Here is a 10445-nt window from a genome sequence, read left to right on the forward strand (position 1 = left end):
GTCTGAAGTTCACACACACACAAACACACATGCGTCTCTCTCTGACGCTCACACATACACACACACGCACACACCCTCCTCTCTTGCACACATGCTCAAGTCAGTAAAATCACACACTCAAACGAAACAAACAGAAACGAGGGAAGGAAAGATAGAAAATAGACATGAAGTGAGAGAGGAAAGGAGGGAGGGAGGGAGAGAGAGGCAGCTGTGAGGGGGGGCATGGAAGCAGTCTCTCTAAAACGATATCTATCTATTTATATCTTGGGTATCAACTCCCAATAGATAAAGCGCCAATTACCTGTTTATAAGTGTTTACGTCAGATGTGTTTGTCCAGACTCGGGGTCAGTGCATCAGGCACGCCGTGTGGGCTTGTTAATCATTGTTGTTGATCACTGGACTGAATCAAGCGTCATATCCAGGTCAACGATGTTTCGTCTCACTAACACAACAGAAAAAAGGGCTTTCTTTTCAGGGGTGGTTCCCTCCTCAATAAAATCCTTGGAGGTAGGTAGGGGTAGGGAGGTAAACACCTGGGAAGGAAGGTGTTTACGTCACAAACGAGAATCTCCCTCTTTTCCTGGCAGGGCAGAATGTTCCGAGCCAGCCCAGCTGAGCAGCAGTGTGGCTGTGCTTCAGAGAGAGGACGTGTCACAGAGCCAGAGGGCGAGGTTAGTTAAGAGGCCATCTAAACAAAGAAGCTGACAAAACCACAGCAGGAGAGAGAGACGGAGGTAGGAGAGACACACACACACACACACCTTAGCACCCCAGGCATCAGGTGACATTCCAGCACCCAACGGGGACAATAGCACTGCAGCTCTTTTGTGTTTCTCACTGCTGCTGTGTGTGTGTGTGTGTGTGTGTGTGTGTGTGTGTGTGTGTCTTTGGAGGTCTTGTGAGGGGGAGGGGGGATCTCAAAATTGTAATGGATGCAGTGTCTTCTACTCTAAGCCTACGAAAACAGGAAGTCGCCAAGCTAGGGGATCCACAGATATTTGGACACGCGTTCCCACAGTGCAACACAAACAGGTCATTTATTGGATCCTAATGTGATTATCTGGTGAACAAACAGAAGCGCTAGCTGGGGACTGTAGCACTTCAAGCCTTGGCTTTCAGGGGGGGCATGCTGGAACACGCAGGCAGAATCTTAATGAATTTTGGACAGTTTGACAGGAACATAAACAGGATGTCTCATTACATGTCTGCACTTGATTTCGTGCCATTTGGCATTTGGGCGTGATGGGAACCCCTTGGCTGTCACACACATTAGTCATTAGCTATTGTTATTAGTAGTATTGTGTCATGTGCAATGAGTTGTTTTTATGTGGTAACACGTCACACCCAAATCTGGGAGATTCAACCATAGCTACTGTACTATGGACACAGCACTCATTTCTTGCTGTGTGCATGCGTGTCAGTGCAGCAACAACCCATAGCAGTGATATTTCTCCCCACCTGAGCAGGCCTACCTAAGACGACACAACTGCACCTGATGATCTTACTTACGGGAAGTGTATGTGTGTGCACGCGTGTGTGCATGTGTGTGTTTGTATGTATGTGTGCATGTGCACGTTATCAGTGGTGTGCATACTATCAGTAAAGGGCAAAGAATAGTTTGGGGAGGAATGCACGGTCGGCTATGCCACCCGTTCATGCTTCTTCCATAGGTTAGAATGACATTGTCACTAAACAGATATAAAAATCCATCCACATAAACGTGTGACTGACACAAATAGCCAGAACCTTGCACACCCACCCACCTTGCCAGATCAGATAAAGTCTTTATCACCAGCCGAGCGAGAACAACCTATGAATAATGAACCTGCCACAGGAGCTACAACAGTACCAGCCTCTCTACCTCCACCTTCCTGTCGGACCAGTGTTAGCCTAGCTTGCCACTCTGCCTTCAATACCAGCCACCGCTAACAGTTGCATCTGCAGCACCCAGTCTAACACCTATCACATTTTCCACTAGCACAAGGCACCTTGGCACATTTGCACACGTGCAAACGCATATATACGCATATCACACTTTATGTTACAGCCACACACACAAACCCACACACGGGTGAATTGTTGGGACCACACCAGATGGTATTACTCCATACTGTATATTGTTGGTGTAGCTCACATGACAGTTCAGACAATACTCCTATAGAATTGAGGAGTATGAACCAGTTGACATTACAGGAGAACTGAAGGACAGGTAAGACGATCCTGACAGCAACCAGTTAATCAAGATGATAATTGCCTAAATTATCTTCCTTTTTTAATATGCTGACACACTCTGTTAGCTCGTACAATTAAAACATTAAGGAACACAGAAGTAATAAGCTAACAGTAGCAGTTTGTTAGTATTATTATGTTAATAAAAAGCAAGCTAGCAGATTCGTTCATTCAGTCCTTTCAGCATCACCTTCCCCTTTAAGGCACAAGAGGGTCTTCTGTTACCTAGCTACCACCCAAATATATAGTGACTGTGGCTGTCCAAAACGGCTCCCATGGTTTGAGCAGTGAATTAAATGACCTCCACTGGCAAAAGCAAGGTCGCCACAACGACAGAACATTAGCCCAAAGCTATTAGTCGAATTAATATTCATGAGATATATAACACACTGTTAGTTCTACACAGCCTGTTGTACAAACAAAAGCCATATATTGTGTCAGTTCCATTGTATTATTTTTCCCTGGCTTTCAATTTTACGCTGCATAAACAGGAATAGTTGTGTTCCAAAAGTTCTGTTTCAATTAGGTATTCTCAGGGCTTTGTTGAAGCTTTCTAGTAAGTCCCTGGTCATTCAACAGTCAGTCATTTATGATTACATTTGCAAGCAACATTTGATTAAATTTGGCTTGGTAAAGTAAGAGTATTAAGTCACTGGCTTCTCACACTTACTTAGTAAACTGTGTTCAGACTGTCACAGAGGAGGCCTGTTGAAACAGGCTGGGGATGAGAACTAGCAGGCCAAAGGCATGCAGCAGGGACACATTAGTGTTTGGCCTCCCGGCCGCTGCAATGATTTACATAGAGGTAGTAACATGTTGCATACTGAGACATGAAGGGGGTTGAAGAGTGAGCAGTATGCAGTGTCTGCAGAGTCCACTGTTCAAACCAGTAATATATATCACACCCACATGCACAAACCAGAATGGTGTGTTCAAATCCTTAATTCCCTGGGAAAATGAAAAGGCTCTATTTAACACATCTCTTCTCATCCCTCTGAGCCTGGTAAAGCTGATGGACAGAGCTTAACCATCCACATTCACTCATATCCATACAAATGAGACTGTTCTCACACACACACACACACACACACACACACGTTAGTGGGAAGTCCACAGAGGTGTCCTACCCAGCACCCTGTCTCTCTCAGGCATCATGGGACAGGTCTTCACGGGGTACTGAGATCCTCTACTCATCAAGTCAGCTTGTCAGGCAGCACACTCGCATGTGCTGAATTCATCTTTGTGTGTGTGAATGTGTGTGTTCGTATGTGGATATTTGTGCTGAACGTGTTGACGTGTACACAGAAATAGTGAAACGAGAGCAGAGGTCCCATCTGTCTTTGTGTCACTGGCTTCTGCTGAGGAGAGCAGAATAAGAGACATCAAATAAATAATCCCAAACCAGGGAAAATGTTCCAGGGCTCTAACTCTGACACACACACACACACACATGCTCTCACGCACACACACATGTGCACACACAGGCGAACACATACTAGTAGACTACAAGGACAAACAGCGGGATTATTCCACAGACTCAGTTTGGCCTCTGTCAGAACAGGAAAAAGTTTCCCAACGGAAGCAGGGATGAGAGACAGGAAGGAAGAGAGGAGGAAGGGGAGAGAGAGGAAAGATAGATGAGGGATGAGCGGTGCACTTCTCATCACGGAACTGTATCTGTGTATCTGTGTCAGGAGGAAGATCTGACACCATCATCGAGCATCGAGAAGCTCATGCCCACTCTTATCTACACCCAGTGTGTGCTGCTTTTCTATGCATGTCCGTCCCCTAATGATGACATGGCATGTGACAGGAGAGAGGGATGAATGAGAGTAAACCAGGGCAGGACAGCGAGAATCAGTGAGACGGAACCATTCATGCCGAGCTCAGACGACACACTTACCACATGACCTTCTGACCCCATTACACAGACGCACACGCATACACACACGTACACACTCACATACTGATTAGCATTACTCACACAGCCCACTAATCCTGCTGCTTATTCACCAGCGCATGCACACACTTACACGTACTCACACACATGCAGTTTAGTGCTCCTCAGGGGAATTATGGGAAGCTCCAGTCCAAACACACTCCCGTCTTCCCTCACAGACACAACACACACCCAGGGCCCCACTCTTCACCACGCAGACATACAGAGCATGCAAATGAAAGCTGACTTGACATGCTTGAATTGCCAGCCTATGGCATCTTTAGCCTCACGCACACACACATACAGACACACGCACACTCGCGCGCCACACACACACACACAGACATCCCACACCAACCCACACACGCACTGACACACGTACACACCAACTTGCCCTTGACTTGTGACTCACTTGAGGGATCAGTCATTTCCAGGTCGAGCTGGAGCAACATAAGAAGACAGCTCCAGTAGACCCGTTTGTCTTCTCACTCGGCCTTCTCTTTCCTCTTTTCACTGTTTTCCCTCTCTTCTCTCGCTCCCTCTCTCTCTCCCTCTCACACTCTCTCTCTTCTCTCGCTCCCTCTCTCTCTCCCTCTCACACTCTCTCTCTCCCTCTCTCTCTCCCTCTCACACTCTCTCTCTCTGTCTCTCAATCTCTATCATGCTAATTGCTAATGCTCTCATCATTAACTAACAATACCGCATTACCCCTTAACTCGGTTGGTCTGCTTGGACTACTTGAATATAGACAGTCACACCACAGGAGGAGAGGGTAAAGAGGTGAAGGGGTGGAGAGAGAAACGAGGGTGGTTGTTGGAGAATTGCAGATGGTAAAGAAGGAAAGGGGTGCATGGGAGCCAATACAGCTGGAAAAAGGGGCGGGGGGGGGGCTGAGGGTAGATAGGTGTAGGGGTGAAATGGAGGCAGAGAATGAGAGATGGGGGAGGGATACAAGGGAAGTGGCGGGGACAGGGAGAGGGGGGGGGCAGGGATGGGGGGAGGACGAGGGGGGAGACAGAGAAGAGGGGATTAGAACATCACAAGGTATGGTTCCTGTGGGAGATGACAGTCTGATGGCTCTTCCCAAAGGAGAGGGGGGGGCAATAATCCCACCAAATGGAGTTTAACAGCTCCCACCCACTGAGCCATGCACACACACACACGCCATCCTCTGCTCACATTCCACAAGCAGCTAACTACCCCCCCCCCCCCCCCCCCCCCCCAATTCAGTATCATATTATGGTCTGCTTACTGTACATATTGACAGACTGATCCTGCTTACAACACACAGCTCTATAAAGTTTCTGCTCTGAAGGCTAGCACACGCACACGCACAAACACACATGAAATGGCACAATGTGGACACACACGTATGGCTTTGAATTATTTAGACGTAGAAATGTAATGGTCGGAACCCCCACAAACACACTCACATCCACTGAAATAGCATGTGGGCAGAATCTCATTACACACACTGATCTTCAGGTGGGTGAGGTCAAGCAGAAAGAGCCCTACCCCCATCCTCCTGTTTAAACACACACACACACACACACTGTACACACAGATGCACACACGCATACAATGTTATTCACTGGGGAATGCCTGCAGGGCTGCAGACTGTTTGAAGTCTATAAACTGGACGCTTACGTGGTGAACTGGAGTGTTAGTGGGTTAAGGTGAAGAGCAGTGGGGGAGGTATGTTTAGGGTCTGGGGGAGGGGTGAAGGGTGTGTGTGTGCAGGTCTGTGGCTGTGTGTGTGTGGGGGGTGGGGGACCCCCATCTCTGATAGCCCTTTATGGTGCTAACGAGCAATACTCTGAACCGCAAACCAACCGTGAAACTGCATAACAGTCACGGTCAATGTGAAGCTATCAACCCTTCTAATGAGGTGTCAATACATTATCGGAGAGTGGTTAAACACAGGCACACACACACACAGACAGACGGGGACATGGACTGTCACTCACACACAGGGGCAGAGACACACTTCAGACTTGTCCCTTGTCACTCTGACTCTGTGTCCCGGTGTGGCTTCCTGCAGTGGCTGGAGGTGTAGCTTCAGTCCCCCTGAGGGCCCAACAGTTCTAATTAAAAGAGGCTAATTGCTGTCCAGGACTAACGAACTGAGACACAGGCCGGGGGCGTAGAGTAATTATTGGAATACCTGAAGACACCAGCGCGCACACAAAGACACACACATGTTCACATACATCACATGGTCTCTCTTTCACACACACGCACACACACTCACACACACACACACAGGTAGAAACATGGCTTTTTGAAATTCTATAAGGGTGCAGTGTAATCACTGAAAAACCTAGCCTGGGGTGAGTGCAGAGAGAAACAAAGAGAAGGTTTAAACACTTTGAATGTCTGCTGACTGGTGGAATGTGAAGAATATGGGGGGAAAAATCTTAAGGGTTTGATTTAAAAGAAGGTAAAGTATGTGCATATTTGACCGGTCACCCCCCCCCCCCTTCATCTCATTAAAAGGGGGAATAGAGTCAAAAGGGTTTGGGTGGGAGGGAGGGAGGGAGGGAGGGAGGGAGGGAGGGAGGGAGGGAGGGAGGGAGGGAGGGAGGGAGGGAGGGAGGGAGGGAGGGAGGGAGGGAGGGAGGGAGGGAGGGAGGGAGGGAGGGAGGGAGGGAGGGAGGGAGGGAGGGAGGGAGGGAGGGAATAGAGAGGGTGAAATGAGAGGAAAACTAGACATGGAAAGGATGAGAGAGATCCCAGGTGGAGAAAGGGAGTCGAAAACGAGTGGGAAAAAGTGGGAGTGGCCAATTTAAAAACCCAGCGAGAGAAAAGAGAAGGAAGCTATAACATTCTTTTCTAGTCTGGTTAAGAAAAAAACGTTTGATCGTTGGCTCCCGTCGAAGACACGTGGGAGGCCTGCGACCCTCTCTCACTCCGTGCGTCCTCGCTTTTCTTCAATCCCCTGCTTTTCTCCTTCCTCCCTCTCTCTCCCCCCCTTGCTTTTCTCCCCCCCCCCCCGCTCTCTCAGATGAAGACGGAGTGTGGTGAACCTGCTCTCTGGGGAACCGCAGAACACTTCCCACCCGAGCAGGACATCTAGCACACTTGCGTGAGAGGGGTTTCATGGAAAACATACAAACACATACACAGGCATGAGATGTGCTTCCTCCAAAAGTCACAAAGAGGTGCTTGGTTTCTAGCTAAACACACAGGCACACACACATAGGCCAGTTGATGTTTTCCAGACAGTCAATATTTTAGTTCCTCCAAGCTATCTATGTCGCCCCATTCAAAATGACACCCTAATTTGCATTGATAGGACCTTTTGAATAGAGAAAAGATTTGAATGACCGTTCCAGAAAGTAGTTTTGCGCGGCTCATTCGGAGACAGACTGACAGCGCCTCATGTACAGTCCCCTTTGGGCTTGGTCTCTGTACATCTAAGTGGTGAACACACTTCCTGGTCACACTATGTCTGGAATGTAGCACAAAGTCAAAGTCTGGCATACACACTCCAGTGACAAGAGGACACTGCACATGCTATACATAGAGGGTGTGTGTGTGAGAAAGAGGGACAAAAAGAGAAAGAGTATTGAGTTTTTTGGTCTCGTCTTTGTCTGCGTGAGCAGAGGGTGAAAGGGTTTGCCTCTAATCAGACACAGTTGGGGTTGTGAAATCATGAGATATCTTCTGGCTTGTTGGCTAGGTAGGAAGACAAAACTCTGGTTATCGGTCATCTGTACTTCTAACAGAATCTGATAGCATACAACGGAGCCATGGGTTGACTGATTAGATAATGAACAAATGATAATGAACGTCCCTAGGGATGGTAGGGTGAGAAGAGAAGTGTGTGTGTGTGTGACCTGTCAGCATGTTCAGCAGGCCACCATGGGTTCAAAGGTCAGAGTCCCAGGCTGCTGTTGGAGTACTGGCTCAAAGCAGGATTCTGACGGGTCATCCATCAGAGGAATCACCCCTGAGAGACGTGAGATCAGAGCCGTCCTCATCCAGAAACAAACATCTGGACATGTCCACTCAGAGAGTTCAAGTCAAAGTCAGGATTTGGAGCTGCGCTCTTTATTTTGGTCCATCGAATCACAGCCACCAAGGGTTGGGAATCTGCCTCCATCTTTTTGACAGTCTTCCCGCTTCCCTCTGTTCTTGCTTCCCTCCTTCCCCTCTTTCTCTCTCTGATCAACATTCCGTTCCATATCTTCTTTCCTCTTTCATTTCCCCCCCATCCCTCTCTCGTCTTTCATTCACGTTTCGTACGGTCTTCCTTGCTTGTGTCGTTCATCCTCTCTGTTTCTAATTCAATCTAATCTGATAAGGACGATGAGATGAACAGCAGATGCCTGTGAATCCACTTCAGCTGGTCTGTGTGTGTGCGTGTGTGTGCGTGTGTGTGAGTGTATGCGTGCGCACACACGAGCGTGTGCTAGCAGGCTTGTTAGAACTGAGAGCCTTGCAAAAACAAAAAGGGGACAAATATATGGGGGTCACATGTAGGACAGGGGCATAATACTCTATCAAACTTTCCTGTTTTATTTCCACCACAGCAGTACAAGCTACGAACTCATTTGTCTTCACAGCAGCCCAAACACAACACCATAGCAGCACGTGGAATAAGTTGATATACAACTAGGCTTATGGATGATCTCATCAGGTAGGCCAACAGGAAATGAAATGACCAGCTACACGTACATCTTCTCAGGGCTGATGGTGGGGTCGAGGGTGGGGTCGAGGCTGGGGTCATTCACCGGTTACATCCACAGCAATAACGTAAAAATAATAGTGATAGAATTTTCATAGACTGATTACAGAATTTTAGGGTGGCAAGGAAAGGTGAAACGAGATGAAGATAGGTAGTGTTCTCTTCTCCACTCCATCTCATAAGACTCAACTTACAATGAACTTGATTAAAAACCAACAACTCAGCAAAGAACAGAATAAAAGAGTGAAAGACAGGACGCAAGTGGACGACGTTAAAGAGAAATAAAAGTCTGGCAGTGAAAGTTGTGGAGGTTGGAACCTAACCTCAGGGTCGGAACCTAACCTCAGGGTCAGCGGTCAAGGGTCAGGTCACAGGGCTGGTACAGGATGATTACTTTGCCCGCCCACACCGGTCTCACAGCGAGGGCACCATGTATGGCATCTGACATCCGACCTCCAGTAGCTCACAGGAGCTCTCCACATCCCCACGACGACAGGGGAAACTGGCTTTGGAGGGTTAGTGTAGACCTCAGTGAGGAGGGGGTACAGGCAGGTTAGGGCCACCTCTTCAACAGTGACACAATGAGGGTATTCTGTTGAACAGAGACAAAGCAGTGCTTTCTCTTCCTCTCTCTCTCTCTCTCTCTCTCTCTCTCTCTCTCTCTCTCTCTCTCTCTCTCTCTCTCTCTCTCTCTCTCTCTCTCTCTCTCTCTTACACACACACACACACTCAGATTTGAAAATGTCAAAAACCTAACTAGATTTTCAGGCTTGATGCTGGGAGCATTAACGGTACCCTTAGAAATGAATGGTTTTCCTCTCTGTAGGTTCACCTGTATTAAATAATTATGGCTGTCTGGGAAGCAGTTCCAGTAAAAGCCTACCCACAATCCTTCGGGCCAGGCTGGGCCATGAGTCTCTCTCTGCCCTGGAGTGGACTACAGGGAGCTGCCTCCAGAAATGTGACCACACTGGTTGTTGTCAGAATGTGCTTTGGAGCGACACATCGCAACACCAACACACACACACACACACCCTCTTACATAAGTACGTCCAAAACAAGAACCTTTACTCCTGAGTCACTTCACCAGGGGATATACCCATCCCTGAGTTGCTAAGCAACCACTGCCCCGCCCCTCGGTGTGAATTGTTGAAGTGAGTAGTAGCCTCATGACAGAGTCTACTATTCACTTCTGTGGATGCAGTTACCGTGTGGTGTGTGTCTTACAATGTGTGTGTGTGTGTGTGTTGGTGTTTGCAATAATGCACTGAGGAAGAGGAACAGATCCCTATCCATTTGGTTCCTCAGATAAACACATAGAGCCCTCCATATCCACTTATCCATGTATGCTACTGTGTGTGTTTGAGGGAGACATGAAGCCCAGTCATGCTGATAGCGGTGTGTGGTGATCAGGTCACTTTCGGATCACCTTTGAAAGCAGAACCTCTCACCTGTTCACACACCAATACTTCCTTTCTTATGAAAAGCCAGATCACACCGAGAGACAGGACGTTTTCGATCTAACCCCCTGATCCTCTCATGCCACATCCAGAGAAGTCATGCCGGGGGATACAAAACGTAAGCCC

The sequence above is a fragment of the Osmerus mordax genome, chromosome 19, assembly GCF_038355195.1.
Source record: "Osmerus mordax isolate fOsmMor3 chromosome 19, fOsmMor3.pri, whole genome shotgun sequence".
NCBI classification, from domain to species: Eukaryota; Metazoa; Chordata; class Actinopteri; order Osmeriformes; family Osmeridae; genus Osmerus; species Osmerus mordax.